The sequence below is a fragment of the Cyanistes caeruleus genome, chromosome 2 (genome assembly GCF_971803275.1).
Source record: "Cyanistes caeruleus chromosome 2, bCyaCae1.hap1.1, whole genome shotgun sequence".
In the NCBI taxonomy this organism is placed as follows: Eukaryota; Metazoa; Chordata; class Aves; order Passeriformes; family Paridae; genus Cyanistes; species Cyanistes caeruleus.
The window spans coordinates 99,947,077-99,968,023 of NC_141702.1; the positions used below are offsets into that span (position 1 = coordinate 99,947,077).

General features: G+C 37.3%; 1 protein-coding gene across 49 annotated transcripts in view; it reads right to left on the minus strand.

The window, feature by feature from the left end:
- Positions 1–20,947, minus strand: part of ESRRG (estrogen related receptor gamma) — a 392,986-nt gene that overhangs the window by 64,783 nt on the left and 307,256 nt on the right. Inside the window, exon 1 of one of the 49 annotated variants that reach the window (XM_023922842.2) lies at positions 10,827–10,959. The exons of the other annotated variants lie outside the window; for them this stretch is intronic. The gene's annotated coding sequence lies outside the window, so the exon portion shown is untranslated. Of the gene's footprint in view, positions 1–10,826; positions 10,960–20,947 lie in introns of those variants that run through there. 49 annotated transcript variants of the gene reach the window in all.

Genomic DNA, 20,947 nt, shown 5'->3' on the forward strand with positions numbered 1-20,947 from the left:
ACAATTTGGTCCCTGGGTTCTGTGAACTGCTTATGAAAAAATGTCATTGTCATTCTGTAATCAGGAAAACAGACACAGGTTTAAAGGAAAAGGAGATGACAAGATCCAAGGCCTGCAGTGAGTACACTTCTCTTTCTCCAGCAGGAACTCTTCAGAGAATGATTGCTAAAGGCTGTGTGTGCTTTGAGTGTAACTCAAACCAGTAACACTGCATTGCATAATGACTAACACAAGCTAAGAATCAAAATTCCTTACTCACTCTTTTATCCTGCCTTACACAGGCAATCTGTGAATATAAATACAGGAAACTAAACACAGTAAGAGAAGGTCTGTAGAGCTGTTGGCAAATAAAATCTCTGTGTGGCTCAGTTTTCCATATTTAGATCCTGTCCATCATTGCATCTCCACGCTACTCTCACAAGATCCAAAACTATACCTAGAACTGTTATTTAAACACACAAACCTGTTTCTTCTTTTCTTCTTTCCCTCTCCTTGACCTTAGAACTTTGGATCAGAACCTCCTTCTGCAAGGAGGTTCTGATCATTTGTGTTCATTTGTGCCAGAAAGTATTTTGAACCTGAGGTCAAATTTGGATCCATTTTCAGATGTTCATGGTTTTTTCCCTACTAATTTTAATCTGGACTAAATATATTCAGAAGAATGGAATTGAAAATAAAAAAATGTGCAGATAAATCTGAACCAAGAAAGAACATTTTATTACATTACTCTGAAGTGACATAATAGGAGTAAGATCTTGCCTGTATTTTCAAAGGGAACTGTTTCACGTGTTCTTCCTTGAAGCCTTAACTTAGTTAAGCCTGGAGATAAGGAAGGAAAGACCAGTGAAGGAAATACCTCTAATTATGTTTATATGCAGCAAAACTGTGCATCAGTTATAGGAAATATCACTATGATTTCTGGGAATAATGTGTAGTGGATAAAATTGAAACACATGACACTGACAATGGATCCTATGAGGAAAGCCTTTGGGAGTGGTGATGGGACCTTAGTTATCTCCATGGTCTTAACAAATCTGGTATTTTCTGACACTGTTTCTTAGGGTTTTACATGTTTCCCATTTGCCAACACACAAGATTTATGTGAAAATCGTACACCTTGGCACTGCTCAGGACCATTTGTTTCTTGAATTGAGGCAGGTTTTAGAAACTGTAACACAATTCATTTTTTACTGCCTTTTCCCTATTTTACAGAGTTATTTTCCACTTGTCATGCCATTGTGTCAGAGATGGTGTGGTGTGGTGGATTGATACCTCTTTATTATTCTCTCCAGCCTGTGCCTTTCCTTTTACATTGCTCTGTGATCTTCTTTTCAAACTATCCATGAAGAGTGGAAGTGTAATAAACATCTCCACTTTGTGCCAAATTTTTGTGGGGTCCATTGTTCTCTCAGTGATGATACTTGCATATGTCTTGAATCCAGGTTAACTTGCAGTTAGATCAACAGGAAACTTGGCCGTATATCATAAATCCATCAACCCAGCAGAATTTTAGTTTTAACTGGACCTTTAAGATTATGAGTCCACCAAAGAAGAATGTACTGTAAAATTTATATTGACAGTCTTTTTACATTCAGAATAAATTTTTTGTATAACTTCTACAGACCAAAGATGACTAATTCCATATCAAAAAAATCCTAAACTGCAAATAAATTCAGAGACAGAATTCTGTGATTTTGATTGCCACCTTCCCTACATCTGAAAAAGTACAGCCCATTTTTTATTCAAAATCATTTCTGCAAACAGCATCAAAGTAAGTTTTAAATCCTCTGCATGGGCTTTTTAATTTTTAAACTTCTCTAATTAAAAGATGAGGAAATTCTCCTTGTAGTTACATAAAAATGTAAGAGAGTAAAAAGCTTTGCATATGCTTGTTTTTTATTTGTCCCATTCTATCAGTTCTACTCTGAGGAATGGATTTCCATCTTTGTGCTAAACATCAAAAAATGCTCTCTACACTTTACATCTCTTAAACCATGTTGTACATTGTACCTCTAAGGTATACAATCCTCATCACAACTCCACACAGCTGGCAAATGCCACAGTGAACTAAACAGACTGGGATTTCAAGTGCTGGATACTTAACAGCCGGAGAAGCTCTTTAATCTTGTTTAAGAAAGAGAGGGCATAATTTATCTAGAGTCAATCCTCCCTTGGCAGCATGTGCATAAGAAAGGGAGGCTCAGTGTGCTGAGCTTTAAAAGGGAATTGAAAATAAAAGTTTCTACCAGGAATGTACTTCACAACAGTAACAAACAAACAAGCAGGTTAACTGTTACATACATGAGGTCTAAAACATCAGTGAAGAATTTTGCCTGAGCATTTTGCCTGTGCTGGCAGTTGCATGAACCAAAGCTATTCAGAGTGAGATTTACCTGCTCCTCTCAGACTATTGTTGCTGAACTGGGCCATAGTCAAACACTTTCTAGATACTTTTCACATGTCGTGAATCCAAAATGAATGGTGATTCACAGAAGTACAATGCCAAACTGGTTAATGCATATTATTTGATTTCAAGAAGTGTAAAATGACATCAGTTTGGAAACGAGGACAGAAAATGTATCTTATTACATGCAATTGCAACACAGTCAATCCTGCCAATGGCAAAGATCAATGGCTAGACTAGTAATTCCTCCACTGAGAATAGCTAGGGCAAGACAAAGAATTCCTTCATGTCCTTTTCATTCATCAATAGATACCATGAAAAAAAAAAGTGGGTTATTTAGTGCTAGTTTCAACTTACATTATTAATGTGAGGAAGCAGACTAAATACTGATTAGCAACAAAGTAAGCATGGTAAAGGAACAAAACTATAAAGATGCAAGAGCCTCATATAAAAAGTCTTGGATTGTGGAAATGTTCTCTCACCCTTTCAGTTTTGATGTACAACAGTTGAAAACCCTTTAAAAATTTAATTTGGATGTAGGACCAATAAATATTGGTGCTTTTTTTTCCACTCAAATACAGGAACTTGACACAGCCCAGGAAAAAAAAATGGTGTCTTTCAAGAGAAGGTTTTCCATCACACTTTATTCTTTATTATGGAACAGTTTACCTGAGGACACACTTAGAGATCAGTGCCATGTTCCACTGCACAAAGATCTGTTATTAGGATCTGGCAATTCTACACAGTTTTCTTGATGAACAAATGCCTGCAGCTCTTACTCAGAGAAAACTGCAACTCTAACTCCCATGCCACTAAAAACTCAATTGCACACTTTTTCCAGCATAATATCCAACATACCTTCCTAATTAATGTAAACAGTATTACTGCCATTTATCTTTCTTTTTCATTGTTTTTTTATTCAGTTACTTCTCCAGCAAAATGCACTTTGTTTTATTGTTAATTGTGATTAAAAAAAAGAAATGAGCCAAATCAATTACGGTCCTCTGTCAATCTATATGGTTGAGCCACAATTTTAGTGTTTTAATTAAATGAAGAAATGGGTCTATTGTTTAAAGTCATCAAAGAAGGCAATTCAAAACTTCAACTAAAGGGCTTTTTTGCTTTTACTGGGGGACAGAGGTACCCATAAAAGCAATGCAGGTCTCTATTTGAATTTCATAGTAGCTGTGAAATTTATAAGAATCACAGAAACAAGGACTTATCAATTTTTTTTTCTTTTATCTAACATACCACTAATTCTAATGGGTTTAGGTTGTGAAGACACTGTCACCTACAAAATGTTGTCATGGCTTTAATCCTGGGTTAGCAAGAGGACACAATCTTTAATGAAGAAGGAAATCTAACAAACTAACAGGAAAAATTCTGATGTAAAAACAACAAGCCATATAGGTTGTCAATGACTGGAAGAAGATTAGCAGAATTAAACTTCATTATCAGTATAACGCTGGTCTTGTATATCCTCTGTCTCATATTAAAAATTGTCCTGAAATATGTGAATTCCAATAACAGATACATTTGTTGTAAATGGGACTTGACATATATGTGAAACTAGATAAAGGGATTTTCAGTCAAAGTCTGTCTCCTAGCAGAGGGTTGGTACAACAGGGAATGCTGAGTAACTATGAAACTAATGACTGATCTTTACTTTTCCTTTTTCTGACTCACTCTTTTTTCTAACAAGCAGAAGCTGTAGATGGTACAGACAGAATTCTGTTTACATAGTTCCTTTTTCACTCCAAACATCCCTAGGCCAGAAGGATCACCAAAGAAGCCAGTCTAAGAACAACATAAAACATTACTCTTCTGGTTTTCCCTAAATGCTCTAGGTAGCCATCACTTTATCCCATGTACACTACTTTCTGTTACTGCCCAACCTAATAAAGACTTCTGTCACAGCAATAGCTTTTCATCTTCAGAGCTCTTTTCTCCTCTCCTGATAAGGCTGCCAACTCTACTCTCTGTAAATGAGCTCATGCGAACACTTTATTTTCGGCTTGTGGAAACAAAAAGGGCCAGTGCTCAGCTTCAGAGCTTGAGGGGGCGGTTTGCTATCTTCAAAGCATGACCAAGGCGTTTGAAAGGGATTAAAATTAAATTGGTAAGCTTAGCTTGAAATAAGGAACTTGAAGCAGGACTACTGCACTCACAAACACTGATTTTTCTTTAAAAGCTTCAGAAGCCCCTTAAAAATGGTCACTTTAACTCCTTTTTATTTGTGTACTCTTAAACCTCTGGCAACTGCTTCGATAAGACTGCTAGCCAGTACCCTGTGTTACCATCAGTAGGCACAGAAAGCTGAGTAATTCCCTTTCAGGACAGATGGTTATCCCATCCCAGTGCACTCAGTTCAGAAACATGTGAATAACAGCTTCAGCTTCCTTATCCAAACAACAAATATATTAAACGTTTTTTGCAATCAGTGGCATATGTTTGCATCTGTGTACAGAATGACTCGGGCCAAACCTGAATTGACATGTTTCATTCAGTGACATCCTGTTTTGTGAATGTCCAATTCCTGGCACTATTTGACACACAATAAGGAGACATGAAAGAAAACCAAACTTTTACAAATACGTCCCCTGCTGTTGGATTTTATACATGAAATTAATTTCAATGGATAGCTACTACTGTGTAGTGGATATAAAAATCTGTTATCTTCTTAGAAGCTTTTACAAAATGCATCCTTAGGAACAAAGCAATTAACTGTCCATCTCTTAAAATGCTGTGCTTCATCAGGTGTAGCTGACCGGGTGGAGAACCAAGTGAGAAATGGCTCTGGGCACAAGTATTCCTTCCATCTGACATCTGGCTCAAAATCCACTCAACCAAAAATTATTTTCTGGTCTTATATTTCTAGCCTGTTGACATCAGGAATGTACCGAAGAAGTAGAACATCTTGTTCAGCACGAGGTGAAGGCCCAACTAATACAGGTGGTCTGCAGTTAAAGCTTATCAGAAAGGGAAGCTATGCAGGAGCAAGGAGTGATCATTCTGCAAAAACTCTTGAATAGTTTTAGATATGGAGGTTTGCCTCAGGGTGCTCTCTGAATGGTGTCATTCTTCCAGACAATTTCCAACGTTTACCCTTACCACCTTATTGCCACTGCCATTACTATTTCTAGATTCACATTCAGAAGACCAACGCTGCCATTCCTAAGTTTGGGGTAGTTTTAGATAGCAAGTCTCCCATTGTTAAGGAGATCTAATGGCAGAGTTTGAAAACAGTCAGTTACAAAGCAGAGGGAAGCAAAGCAGCCTTTCCTGACTGGAAGGACTTCTAAGGTGAGTAAGCACCCAATGAAGCCTGGACTCTTTTAACACCATCCTAAGATAAACACTAAAGGTTATCCAGAAACTGAAATGATCACTGGAAGGCAGAATATCCAGAATAAAAACAATTCTCTGTTATATTTCTAAATAAGAAATGCAACACAACTTTCCTTTTAAAAAACTTCTCAATGAAAGAAAGGATTAGAAATATCTGTGTCCAAAGATACCACAAAACACTACAAGAAAATGCTATCCAGGACTGAATACCAAGTGAAACAGAAACAGAAACCTAGACCACACCATAGAAGAAGAAAAGGGGAGTTGGAAGATGGTCTGATTTTGAGTTTACAGACTCAGCTTCTAAAATCACAAGCAGTAGCAAAAGCCACCTGTCAGAAACTGCCTCGAAGCAAGTTGCAAAGTGTTGTTTAGTAACCATGGCATCCCTACATGCTCAGCCTGACCAGTGGGTCCCTCTCTACATACCAGCACTGTGACACTGCCTGCCATCTTTCTGCCCTGATCCCATCTTCATGCTCCCTTGTGCCTTCCCCACCACAAGCTATTTTATATTCATGACTACCAAATGCAGTGAAGTCCTGGAAAAGTCCCAGCCTTGGTTAGGAAACATCTTTATGCCAGCCAACCATACTTACTTCTGACTTTGAGTGTCTGACATGCCTCATGATAGACTTTGGACATTTTGTAGAATTGTGATATAAGCATCCAATATTATAACCAAATCAAGAAGCAAATCTACAAGCCATGCAGACACAATGAATGTATTCTCAACATGAACATCTCAAAATCTGACTTAAAATTGGAATGATTTTAATAAGTTCTGTCAATATATCCTATGAATAGGATCATCCCAAAATACACTACATATTGAAAACAAGACAATTAATCCTGAAGGTGTGTATGCATGAGAGATTTGAAAGTAAGTTCATGTCACAGCATAGGCATGATCTTGCTTGTGTAACTTACAGATTATTTACTTGGAAGGTACAGAACTAAGTTACTGAGATTTAGCTGGCCCCCTTTGTACTCTTGTAGCATTTACATAATACTATCATAAACGTACTATTCTTAATAATAAATTATATTATTAAGACTGGGGCCTCTAACCTCCCTAGCTGAGCCACTAATCTGTTCCTATTAGCAGGTAGGGTCTACAATGAAGGCTGGATACAAAACCCATTAGTAGTAACTAATTGCAATTGACTAATTGATGCTAAGTGACTGATCTTAATCATGTGTAGGGACTTCAGGACCTTCACTTATTCCAGAGAGGTACTTCCTTCCTGTAACTCAAAATCAGCATTGCACAAGAATATTTATAGCACACAAATGCTGTTTTGGCTTAATATGCTACACTCTGTTCACCTGAGGTTGTTACATCACTGTGATTCATTACTTCACGATGATGTAACTGAAAATGAAATAAGGAATCAACATTTTTTCTGCTCAGTCTTAAAATAACTATCTTTCAAATACTGTCTTAGACATTCAGAAGCTAGCAGTTATCTTTTCTGCAATCAACTTGGTTAGTAGAGGGGATACACAAACTCAGCTTCCGTGTCTGCCAGGATTCAATTTGTTTGCTGGTGTTTGTCCACTTTTAAAGAGAAAGGAAAAGTGAACTCATACTGAGATTTACATTTTAAAATAAGACTATTTCAAGCTTAAACCAAGTTAGATTATTATTACTGTCTCTCTTCTTTTATCAGGGAAAGGCACGCCACAAAAGTAAAATAACTGCATTCCAGAATAATTTTCACTTCCATGTGACTTTCTGCTCCACTGCAAAAACTTTTCCACACTTCTCCATTTGAGAAGTTTCTTTTTGGTGTGGCATGTACTCCTGTTTCCTCTGCAGCATTTAAAATCCTGTTGGACAGGGCAGTTAAAAAACATCTACAAGGAAACACCTTCCTGGCTAAGGCACCCACAGATTTTATCACTCACTCCCAACAACATACTCTGAAACGGTCCCTAACGAGCACACAGGCATTAAGGAAAACCTAAACAGACTTGTAATGTTCCATCAAAAATTTTGACCTAAGGCCACTAAGTGCTTAGCGTTATGATAGCTCTTGAGCTAAGACTGCAGCACTTGAACAGAAGAAATTCTTTCCTATCAGGACAAAGGAAGCCCTATCTTCCCAGGGAGGAAAAAACCCCAAACCAACAAGCTGTGTTTTTAACTAGAAGATTAGCAGAAAGTAGATGGCATTAGGAAACAATGCAAAACAAATGTTGTAGTTAACTGAAATAAACTCGAATGGTAACTCTAGGATGTTGCCTGTCTAGTCCAATCCCTTGTTCTTTGGTTTGTGCTTATAAAAGATTTTGTTGGCTATCTTAATCACTTTGTATCATGCAGAAACTCCAGAGAATAAGCAAACAGAACCCTCTCAAGGCCAGAAGCTGAATTTGGGTCAGACTGAAAAAAATGGTTTAGTGGCCTGTACTCCCTGTCTACCAAAGCTTGCTTTCTACCTGGATGGCAGTAACTCTGCTGAACTACTGACAATAATGTTCCTCTCTCTCAAAACTCAAATGGGCATTGCTTGGAATAGCAAATACTAAGATTTAGAAGGAACACAATGTTCTGTAAAATAGAACATTTTAAAAATCACCATCTATACCCTGGCTCTGTAGGATTTTAACTCATACATATATTTAGTTTATTTACTCTGTAATGCCTACTTTAATGATGATAGTTCTGAAATATTCCTCATATGCCTAGTTTCCTTTAAAAAATTACTGCACTTAGCTAGGAAAAAAAAAAACCCTTTCTGTTTTTCATCCCTCAACTGCTACAGTTCTCAAAGTCTTCCATATTTTCAGCTATTATCCCTTTCGAGCAAAGAGCCCACTTAATAACGTTCACTCTAACAACCTCATTTATTTTCCAGAAAATTAACTCAGTTTCAACCCTGATTAATGATTTCATCTAAATGAATCAAATTAAAAATTGAAAATTATATTTCAAAAGCCAAAGAAAAAAAAATTGACCATTTCCAGTTAACAAATGATCCTTTCAAATATTAAAAGATGACCATGAAGAGTGCGTGATAGTAATGAAATCTAACTGGGGCCTACTGCTTATCTGGAGTTCAGGAAGGGGGAGAAATGGGAAAAAAAAAAAAATCTTTCTGCATTGTTAATGCTGAAGTCTCTTGGGATACCAAACTGACTTCCACTTAGTCTTTGCCTGTAATCAGTACACCAAAATAATATGAGAATTTCAATGTTAATTAAACTGGTAGGGTTGGAGATGCACCAATACTGAAGAGGGATTAGGAAATCACACAGTACCAATAACCACATCTGTTAACAAATCCTAATCTATGAAGGAGCAATTTAACCTTCCTCTACTGATAATACCTAGGTAGAGCCTATCTACTAGGGAAGAGAAAGATCTTGGGACTTTTTAAAAATAAAGAAGTAAAAAACCAGCTGAATTACCTGAAGAAAAATTGGTTATTCAGATACTATATACTATCTTATAACAGAAGAGAGATCCAATCTATTTGGCCCATGATTTGCTTACAATAGGAAACACAAAGTTTTATTCCTCCTATCCTCTTGTACCTCCTACAATTAATTTTGTTCTCAGAAAAACCTATTTTAAAAATTGTGATTATTCCATGTATTTTCCATTTTGTTGCTTATCAACTAGCAGAAAGTACTCCCCACTTATATTGATAAATGAGTAGCATTAACTTTTAATTACAAATTTACTGATGTCATATGAAACACTCGATGAAAAATTGCAACACATAACATTCATCTTGGAGCTGGGCCAAAGCATGGAGACTGACACTACTCCACTCCACCATGAGAATGAAGACACTGGAGAAGCTTCTGCTTGACCAACCTGACTTTAATGGAGGTGCAACACTTGCACTGAGGTTGTTCCACAGTCACCTTTGCAACTGACAGAAGTGAGTGGCAGAGCAGTAAGGGATCAAGCCTCAGTATCTGCATGACAAAGATGCCTCTTAGTTTTCTGAATATCAGGAAACAGACTGTCCCTTCTATTGCTCTGAGCCAAGGACAACTCCAGCAGCAAGGACAAATACAGAGATGTTTGTGAAAATTTAGGAGTCACCTGATGGGAGAAACTGGAGGCCACTCCAGACAGAGAAGCTTTCCAAACAATCCTGACATACGTTTGTAACCAACCCGTAACACGGTGGATAATGAAATCCTGGCATAGATGATGCCAGTGTTTCAAGACATGCCAATCTGGATGCTGGCTTGGCACTGCTGACAGACTACAAATGGGTTGGGCAACAACTGCAATAGTTCATTTCCATTAGGTAAACCTCTGCCCATCCTAGTTTTCCACTTAACACAACACCAAATTAACCTGGAGTGTAACTAGTCTCTTCCAATACAAAGACTGAGGTTAAATAAATCACAACAGTTAAGCTGAAAACACACCAAAACAAGCACTGCCATTACAAAACTGAGTATTTACACGGGTGAAACCTCACTGAAGTATTTCTCCTACAGTCTCTACAATTGTTCTGGTAGCTCTCCTTTCTAAATTTCAAGAAGACTGTGAGGGAATATGTATTTCAATACTTCTAAGTATTATCCTCACTGAGAAACTGGAAGTGATTGTGCTTTTGCATAAAACTGTGTTCTAATCAACTTTGGCTTTGCCATATCAGAGTATTTCATATCTGATCATTCTCAATTCATGATTCCTATTACCCCTTCAAATTCCAACCATTCAGAATTTGTTTCTGGCTTCAAATGGTTTTAGTGAATTCTCAGTAAATATCCTCCATAGCTTTCCCTGGTAATTTCAACCTCTGACTTAGAGTTAAGTGTAATCTTTCCTTGGTCCCCACAGATCTCACTAGAGAGATCCCTGCCTATCACTGATGGTGTGCACTTGGGGCTGCATCCATGGATAGAAGTGATTGACATTTTATTCTACAAAATTAAGAGGTTTTTCTAAAGGCATGGCAACACCTCGATTTTTTTGTCTCCTGGGAGCAATTTTATATTCTAGCACGAACGCACTTACTATTTTTTGCAGCCTAATTGCCACCCTTGACTTCGCTTTTATCATCAGCTGGTAGCACTTTCCCCTTTGCAATTTTCCTACCTGCCACCTCCTTTAGCTGCTTTCTTCTTCTTGTGTCTATGTTTGGCTGCACGAAGCTTCACTCTTACATTTAACGCTGTGAGCAATGTGCTGGCCTGCCACGTTAGCCATACCTTTGATGCTCACTGTATCAGAAACAATAAAGCCCAGCTCTGTGAGCTTACAAACGCGAATGAACACCAGCTTTGCAAATAATCCATGGCCAAAACCAAAAAACCTTGTCATAATTGCAAGTGTTCTATTTGAAAGGAAAGGCGGGGGGGGGCAGAATGCTGCAATACTACATACCTTTAATTTAAAAATTCCCAGGAAAAGGCTTTTCATCATTTTTGTTTCCTATTACAAAAAAGTCCTGCACATCCCTTCTCTCCTCCAGAATGTGTATGACTGTGACTGCCTCACCCAGGAAAAGGCTTTTCATCATTTTTGTTTCCTATTACAAAAAAGTCCTGCACATCCCTTCTCTCCTCCAGAATGTGTATGACTGTGACTGCCTCTCTACAGGGGCTGACCATATGGAATTCCTTTAGAAGCCCATCAGTGGACATTCCTGAACATAAAGACCAACTCAGAAGTGACTTTTAATTGTTTGGTGGAACACAGAAAGGATGCAAGCTCATGCAGAAAGTTAAAAACAGCTGTAAATTGGCTGAATTTTTGCTAAATCTTAGCTCCATAGAGAGCCACGATGTATTTGCTATCAGGAACTATGCTAGGAGCAAAGAGACCAGATGCTGGATGTTTAATCAGACCTGTTTTTTACCCAGCAGTACAAGAGCATTAACTTGCTTCAGAACCTGCATCTACGTAACATTCTCCAATGTCTTGGCTCAAAGGATGGAAGCAGATCTTTGCATTTTCCTTGTTTGTTTTGGTTTTGTGCTCATTAGAGATCTTGCTGGGGGTGGGGTGGGGGGGTTGATGAGGTTATTTTATCTTGGGGGCACATCCTTTAGAAATTTTAATTTCACAGCATCAACTAGTAAACTGAACTTTATGCAGCTATCTCTCAGATGGCAGAAGAAATAAAACTTAATAAAATAAAACAGATATAACTGAAGGCTTAGGCAAAACAAACTCACGCAAACTACATCAAGAAATACAGCTGTAATTCAACATATGTGTACAACAAAAGAAGCCTTAGGAAATGAATAATTAATATTTGAGAACCTACAAACAATCTATTGCAAGGTTACTGAAACATTAACTATAGTATAAAAAAAGCATTTTTCTAGAAGGCAGAAGCAATAGGAAACTATCTGGCATGACATTTCAGGATTAGAATTCCTTATTTTTAAATATAATGTAGCTTATGGGAAAATAATTAGCCTATAAATGTTCCATTATCTATGATATGATGTATATCAATACTCTTAAGTTATATATAGACCTGCTGTGTGTGTATATATATATCCTTGGTGCATTAATAGTGATACATTAATAGTAATCATATATAATTATTAATACATATCTATATTATAGAAAATAAGGCATATGAGTGTGTATTTGGGTAGAAGAAATTTTATCCTAAACATGTGAAGTCTGCCAAAAATTTATGACACCAGACATTGTCAAATAGAGAAACATAAAAGACCTAAACGATGGTCACCATCAGTCCCATATTTATCCAGTTTCCCCTCTGTATTTAACACAGTCTGCACATGTTGCCTGAGTACTTCTATTTGCATCAACATCTGCTGATAGGACTTGTTTATTATTTTATTTTCAACTCAAGAACTCCAGGGAAGGAACTATTAAAACACTTTAAAGTCTAAATCCCCAACTATTTATGGCAAGATTCACATTTCCTCTTCAGCAGCTTAATTTCTAACATAACATCACTGAAATCCCTTTAATTCAAAAAGAACAAAATGGTTCAAGAATAAACAAAAGCCTCTGTTTCATCCTTCAGGCATGAAGGCAGCAAGACATTCTTAGAGCACTAGGAAGTGTTCAAGTTGTTGCTATCTATGCAATATCATGAAAGCTGATTTTGGTTTGCTTGTTTTTCCTTACTGTTTCCAGATAGAGGTCTTAAGTTAGGAATAAGAGGAGATACAAAGCACTTGAAACCAAATTCACATCAGTAGTATAAAACAAATCAGGGAGTAGTAATAAATGTCAGAGCTGCAGCAGCAAAGGCGAGTCACTGCTTTTTCTCATACTTAAAGTGAAATACCTTGCTGTTATCTTTGTGCCTGCAGAGCCTCCCTATTGTAGATTCAATAATACAAGAGGCTTCTTATCAGCAGCCTGGGTGACTGATTGGAGGTGTGATATGCTTAGACAATGCACTGTATTTAACTGAATTTACAGATGCCCCAACTCAGACTGGAGTAGTAAACGCCAGAGACTAATAGGAAATTAAACGTGTACAATGGACTAACTCCATTTGCTCTCACACACTGTAATGTGTTTAGTTAACTTACTCATAGTCACACTTTATCTTTTTCTCCATGGATTCTCTGGGATATGTTTCAAATTGGTCAAAGATTAAATCTTCCTTTCATTTTTTTCCACTATTTTATTGCTCCTTTCCCTTATTATTTGCCACTCTTTCTCTTGTGCAGATAAGCTAAACAAGATGACCCCAGGTATACTCTGCCAACCCAATTATCAGCTAGTCAGGAAGTAAAGCAAGGGTACAGAAGACTCCATAATACTAATATTAATATAACATGAGAGGAACAAAATCAGCTGTTTATCTGAATGAAACTGTTTATTTAGCTCATTTGAAATTTAAATATGAATTTATGGTGAACACATGCAGGAACCCAGTTTGTGGAGGTCACTAAAGACAGGGTTTAAACTAACAGTTACTCAGTATTTTCATTAATGAAAAGGGTATAAAATAAGTATGCTCTGAATAAACCATTTAGAGAAGAAGAGGCTTTATGTAACTTCTGGGCTTTCTTCCCTGGAATAGAGAGGAGTAATTGCTTTTTAAATAAATTCCAGGACTGATCCATTTATCTATTTGGGTTTTTTAAACAAAAATCTAGAACTAAATTCTCCATTAAAATATCAGCCAGCTTGTAGCTTTATTTAACTTACTAAATCTAAAGAATTTTTACTAATATGGAAAAAAGAAAAAAAAAATTAAAACAAAATACATTCTCACAGTTACAAATACCTTCAGTTGTTGTATTAGTATACTGTATTAGTTCTGAAATAAAAAAATTCAATTAAAGCTCATATTAAAAAAAAAACAAACTGATGTCTGAGACAGAAAAAGACCTACAGAAGTTTCCCAGATACATAACACAAGAAGACAGAAAAGCACTGGCAGCTTTTTTTCCAAGCTACTATCTGACCTCAACCATTTTTGGGCCAAATCCTGCAGTCAAATGGCCTGACAGATTTAGCATTTGCAGAAGAAAGGCACAGAATTAAGACTAGTTAGGCAAACCAGCAGAATATGCCTTATCAACCTGACAGACAATTAAAGGATATTTGGAAAAAATATTCCCCCACTCTCCAAATATTAACTGCATAAGGATGTTAATTACTTGTATGCTTTGTCTTGAAAGAAACAGTTATTCAATCTCCAATGGAAACAATGTATCAGAATGACAGATTTTTTTTTTCAACCTGACCAAATAAAAGAAATCCCAAGTTTCTAATTCGAAGGTGTCACTACAAAAATGTATTTCTAGGTTCTTTTTTTCCTTCGATTGGATGTTATAAAAACAGGTGTACGATATTACCATTAGGCTTTACTTAATTTTTGCCAAGGTTGTTGAGATCTTTATCTATCTCCATTCCTCAGTGTATATCCATTATCCACAAGGAAATTAATTAGGAAAATGTAGTTTTCTAAGTTTTCCCCTGATACAATATTTGCCACAGTAAAGGTCTGAGTTTTTACAAAATTAATTCTTAATCATTTTTTTCCTACCAGAAACTAGTTTCTTGAATTCTTTGTTAATGCCTCACCAAACAAAAGCTAATAAAACAATAACTATCTGGTAAAGTGGGCTTCATGGAACTTTTTTTTTCCCAGTAGTAGAGTACTACAGATGTTACTTTTCCTAATCAGGTCTGATGGATATTGGAAGTAAAAGACATGGATAAATCTCTGACCAATCTTTAATTAGTACCACCAATGAAATATTTATTCTTTTACTATAAATCTAGAAACCCAGGGAAGCTGTGTTTGCATCTTTTATCAATTTAAATAATAGCTTGCTTTATTGCTTTTGTCTTAAGAACAGAGAGGCTGAAAAATTATTTGTACCCACAACCAATTTCTGGCTGCCATGGTCTGTACCGTTAAGGTGAATATTTAATAATGCCATTTAGATCATGGAGACTTCCTGAATGGGTAATTCACAATGATCTGTGACAGATGCGTACAAATGTATTTGTGTCAACTTTACAAACCAGTAAGAAAAGGAGTAGTAATAGTGGTAATTTTCCAGCTATAGAACAACCAGCCTTTTATATGCGGAATTGAGTTGAGGCATTGAATCCTGTCCCCATCAATGGTAAGAAACCATAAATACCTGGCTAAAGGAACCAGAAAGGTTTCCCAATACTATATAAAATAAGATGTAGAGCTACATTTCTAAGTGTGCCATGAGGAGAGAGCAGGTGTTGTGACTTGTGTGTGCACGTGTACAGACAGAACTCAGCACACAATGGTGCCACCACCACTCACAATGTACACGGAGACACACGCACTGTGAGGAAGACTACATAAATGGATATAAGCAATACACCTCAAGCTGTAAACAGAATATAAAAACACATGAAAAAAACAAAGGCAGAAATGCTAATTATACCTTAGCACCATATTTCTACTTGAGTATGGCAGCCACATCCTCCGATTATTGCTCCTGCTTTTTGCAACAAGAGGGAATTCCTGGTGACTGCTGTCAGAAGTGACATCGACACAGAAGAACCGAGAGCATGAATGAATGCAAGGACACACTCTGGCAAAACCAATACAAATATCACAAATGCAAAGCAGATGAATGGACTCTTGAGAGCCCATAAATAAGTGCAATACTCTTGAATGATTTTCTCCTAACTCATTAGGTGTTACTGTACTTTCCACAAACCTATCATACATTGTGAAACATTAGTGTCTTTGCCTTCACTTTCATTACACTACTTAGTCTAAGTAGATACAAGGACTTTATCAGAAGGGAGTTATCTATGTTTGTTGTGTGCACTGGAGTTTTAAGAGAGGACTGTATTGATAGCAGCATGGTGTGGTTTGTATTTGTACTTATCTGACCGCAGCATAATAGAGTTCAGAATTCCAATAGAAAAGCTAATAAAAAACACCCAAAATATTAAGAGGGGAAAGGACTGGCTATATGAAGGGGATACAAAACTAGACTGACATAATTGTTTGCAAAGCTGGAATAAAAAAATAGTCTTGCTGGAAATATCTTTCAGGATGTTATGGTTTAGTACTATGAAATCCACTCTGTACCCAGTAGCTCAGTGACAGTATTGTCAGTTACTGCAATGGGATTAGAAAAACAGGTCTTTTGTTAATCAGTAGTCAAAAACGAAGAGCTAATTTATCATCTCAATTAAAAATTCAGTGGAGCAATGCCCCATGCACATGAAGCATCAGTGTGAGGACTAAATTTTGGTAGAAATCTTTTCTCTTTAGGGAAAACAAGCTGTTCAGACTTGCAAAGTAATTTTATCTCAGATAAAAATTTAGCATGAAAATTAATTTGTCCTCTTTTGCTAGTTTAGATTGCTTTTATTTAAATACATTTAAATAAACTTTCCTAGGACTGATTAGATGATGGTTCAGTATAAGGCTATATGACATTTATTGCTATTTGCGTTATCATTACCTACACATGACTTAAGATAACTGTCACCATAATTTACAATACGCAAGGTGCACACAACGATGTACTTCATTATTCAATCTAAACCTCCTTGCAGTTACAAACACTGCACAGTCAATCCCACATTTGGTCCACAAAGGAAAGAAATCAGAAGCTAGAAAACATCAGGAATGACTGTAGTTCATCTAGCCTTAATTTCTGCTTTCTTTTCCATCAGATTTTATACAGAAAATTAGGCAAATAATGATGATCTTTGCAAATTAATACCCTTTTGCTGTGTGTTGTTCATAGCCTGAACACATCCAACATTCCAGATATACTTTTGAAACTGAAGAAGTTACAACAATTTGCAGTATTTGCAAGCACAAAAGTCTGTTTCACATGCTTTCTCAGCAATCTCTTAACACTTACATTTCAGAACTGCACCGAGTGTTCTTGGAGGACTCCTGCCCACCTCAACTTGTAACAGAAAACTCAGGATGAGAAAGGGTCACTTAGCACGGCTAGGAATAGCCTGACCCATTTGTCTTCCCCTGGTCCCATGCTGAGTGAGCTTATGACCCAGGGATCTGGGTCAGTCTCAGAGGTCAACTTCAGGGACAAGAGTTAAGGTTTTTCTGTGCTCTTTTTCTTCTTTCCTCAAGAAAATGTGTTTATTTGTTTTAGACCAAACCAGGGCTCTCAAAGCAGTCTTATGGAGCTGGTTGCTCCATAAGCTGAAACTGCATTGGGAGACAGCAGCATGGTTCCCTGTCCTTCCCCATTCCAGGGCCACAGCAACTCCGTAATTATTTACTATATTGTCAGCCTGACAAAATTTTCATGAGGAATGAAAGCAAAAGAAGAACAAAGACAATTTTTCACTATTTGTATTCCAGCATATGCTGAATGGAATTTTATAAGAGAAAGCATAAACATTTCTTTATCCCAAGACAGAGTCTCTTACCAAATAATAAAATTCTGCAACAAAGAATGGAGGTAGAAAACCTTCTCAGGTAAAACGTTGCTAAGATTGGTAAACGAAATGTGTTTAGTCACTCAAGGAAGAGGGATTCTTACAAACTTTGGTGTGTGTTCTCTGATCTCTGAGAAGTCAAGAAAACACACTGTGTTTCTTATTAGGAAAGGAATTTCCCAGTTTTGACATACGACCACAAAAAAGCCCTTCTCCCAAAAGGGAAATCATAGTATAGTCTCAGCACTAATGGAAAGATATTCCTAGACCTCACTGGGCAATTCACACCTTCAATCCCAGTCGGAAAAATGTCATTGCAGAGAATATATTCAACTCTTCATGCTAATATGAATTTTGGGGAGGATTTGAGATGTTGATTTTCGTTTTGGCAAATGGGAATTTGACTTGGGAGTACAGTCCCTGAAGCTTTCATAAGAAAGGGAGAAAAGATGGTGCATTTCAAAGCTTCTGGGGTCAGTCAAAATGTGCAGTTGAGTGGTGAGCCTTCTACTGCTGTCCTGCTTCAGATTTAAAGACCTTCAGTCTTCAAATGGAAGAACCAGCTTGGATTGTCAAGTAGCTCAGGGAGGTGCTGTACAAATTTACAGCATCAAAATCATGATTAATGTACCTCATGTGAGAGGCGAAGTGTAAAAACTAAGAAAGGCACAAGCCCGAAAAAGGAAACTGTAAAGGGTTGGGAGAAGAGGCTGAGAGGGAGAAATGTTCAAATCCTTTTTTTCCCCTCAGTAACTACTCTGCAATTAAACAATAATAAGAAAGACTTTTTCCAAATGTTACCATCTTACTTTCAGTTGTGTTCATGCTGGTTCTTTCCATGAAAGGGTGTACGTCCCAAAGCAAGGTTTGGCCTACCAAACACATCTGATGTGCACATAACATTTTGGCCTTCAACACTTCCAACAGTACCAGAAAAAGGCAAGATTTTCCACTGGAGAAGGCAGAATGTTTTTGTTTGTTTGTTATTTAAAGATCTTTCCTTTTCCATTTACATGCAATAATGTAACTAAATAACATGGCTAGCATATCAGTTCACAGAATTACTGTGTTACCACCAAATAATTTTTCCTATCCCATGTTTTGTAAACTAGGTGACTTAAGGGTCTTCGGATTAAAGACGTTTAAGGTATTTAAGAGTAGAAGCTGGCTTTTCAAACTTGAATAATTAACACATTATTAAATCGATAACTTCTTCTATGATCTTCTTTTCTAAAGAAAAACCCCTATGCTGTTTAGTATAAATTTACAAAAAGAACCACTTCTTGCTTTACTGCTACAGTGAAATATCACTTACAAGCTTTTCAAACCCATGTTGTCTATGTTGCACTAAATGTGAAAACTGTCTCCCTGATTCTGCACCATGCTTTACAAAAGAACCACACCGTTTGCAGATCAAAGGGAGACGATTTATGCTTTCATCCCAGCTGACGGACGATTAAATTAAAACAGATCAGCAGTACAGTGCATGGGCAGGTGGCTTTAGCTGCCACTGTCGGCCTCAGAGCGATTAAATTGCGGTGGAGATGGAGGGCCTTCCGCTCTCATTCCCGCACTTACAGATCAAACGGTGACAAATGAGATGTTACTGCTCTTGTAAAGCAAGGCTACAATCTGTCAAAATCCAACATAATTTGTGACCCTACGTGACATCCTCTTTCTCTTTTTTTTGACATTTGAATACAGTGATTGTACTGGAGTCAAGTCCATTTAAGTGAATATAGTCAATTCTATCTAAAGGAATACAGCCTGTTAGCTCCAACATGGTAGCTGAATATATATCTGGTTAGTACTCCAGCGACCCTTTGTGTTAAGTGCATACCATTAACAATGAATTCTGATTTTTCCAAGTTATATAATTTGCTATCTTGACAGCTCAGACACTTGAAGCACCACTATTTGTTTTAAATGGCTTTATTTTATTGTTTAAATGTCAGTATCAAAATAAAGTAACGCATACAGTCTTGTCAGATCTAGTGCAGTGGGAAGTGCTGCTGTGAGGGGAAAAAAAGGCCTTGAGAGAGTTTGTTCTAAAAATGGTCCAAAAAGTCAATTATGTCTTTCGTTGCATCCTTGAAGGACTTGCAAAATTTTATTTACACTGGGTCTTTGTTTTATGGGCGAGCTTATCCAGGTACGGAGGAAGGAAGTACAAGGGGACTGCAGCATCTTACTTTAAAGAAACCGCCATACTAATAAATAAAACCTTCAAGTAAACAAAAATCTAAAAAATAATTGCATGTGTATTAATTTTTAGGTATTTGGAAAAATTACCATAAATTGGCATAGTATTGTCTGGACAATCAAAAGTACGAACCCCACCCAAAACTGCAAATTTACACAGTCAGCGAAAATCTGATTTGGAGAATACTTGCAAGCACTGACTAAATCAATCTGTTCTTGCTTTTCTTTTAAGGAATGCAGTTTACAACACAGCAATGCTGCTAGAATGTGACCGTATCTTATTTCCAGTAACTTTGGGGTTAACAAGTTCTTCTTCACCACAGCCAAGAATTTACAGTGTTTATCGTTCTCTTAACGTTTTAAGGTGGGCAGTTTAGCTATCTACCACAAAGCAGTCAAAGATCTGATCTAGGGGCTCTTTATATTTTCTGTTGACCATTGATCTTTGGGCAGGATAACTATATCCTCCAGGGAATTAAGTTAGAAACAGCTTTATTTACAAAGAAAGAAGATGCATACAAAATCTCTCAAGTGAAAATCTAAGGGGAAAAACAGATACAGTACACTGAAAAGTATTTATACTTACATACTTGACAGCACACACTATTTTTTTGTCCTCACTCAAAATTTAAACCACAACTTCTTTCATCTCATTTGCACGCATTCCCTGCTTAGCATATAGGTCTTAAACTGGAAACAGCAACATATTTGCTAATAAACACAGCCAGCAGCTAAGGTGAATGCCATGAAGCTCCTGTAGATAATCTGCCATGTGCAGAAAAACCCAGCTGGTGGCTGGTGCCATATTTGGCAAATTATATACACTAATCCTTCCTTATCGCGATGACCCCCATAGCCTGTCTAGGCTTCAAGGCCTGTCAACACCCCATTGTTACTGATTTATAAAAAGGAAGACTGGGCCCATGCACCACACTCTATCCTTCCAACCTTGCCTATTAAAGGCAGGGTCTCTGCGGCATCTGACACGGGGAGGGGGGAGCAGGCACGTTTATATTTACGTGGGCAGCAAACGGCACTTCACCCTAAACAGAGCACTGAGAGCACTGCAGGGCCCGGCTCAGCAGGTCTGTTGTGGCTGGAGTGCATCCGAGGTGTCTGCAGTAGCTTATCCCTGCAGCTGTGCT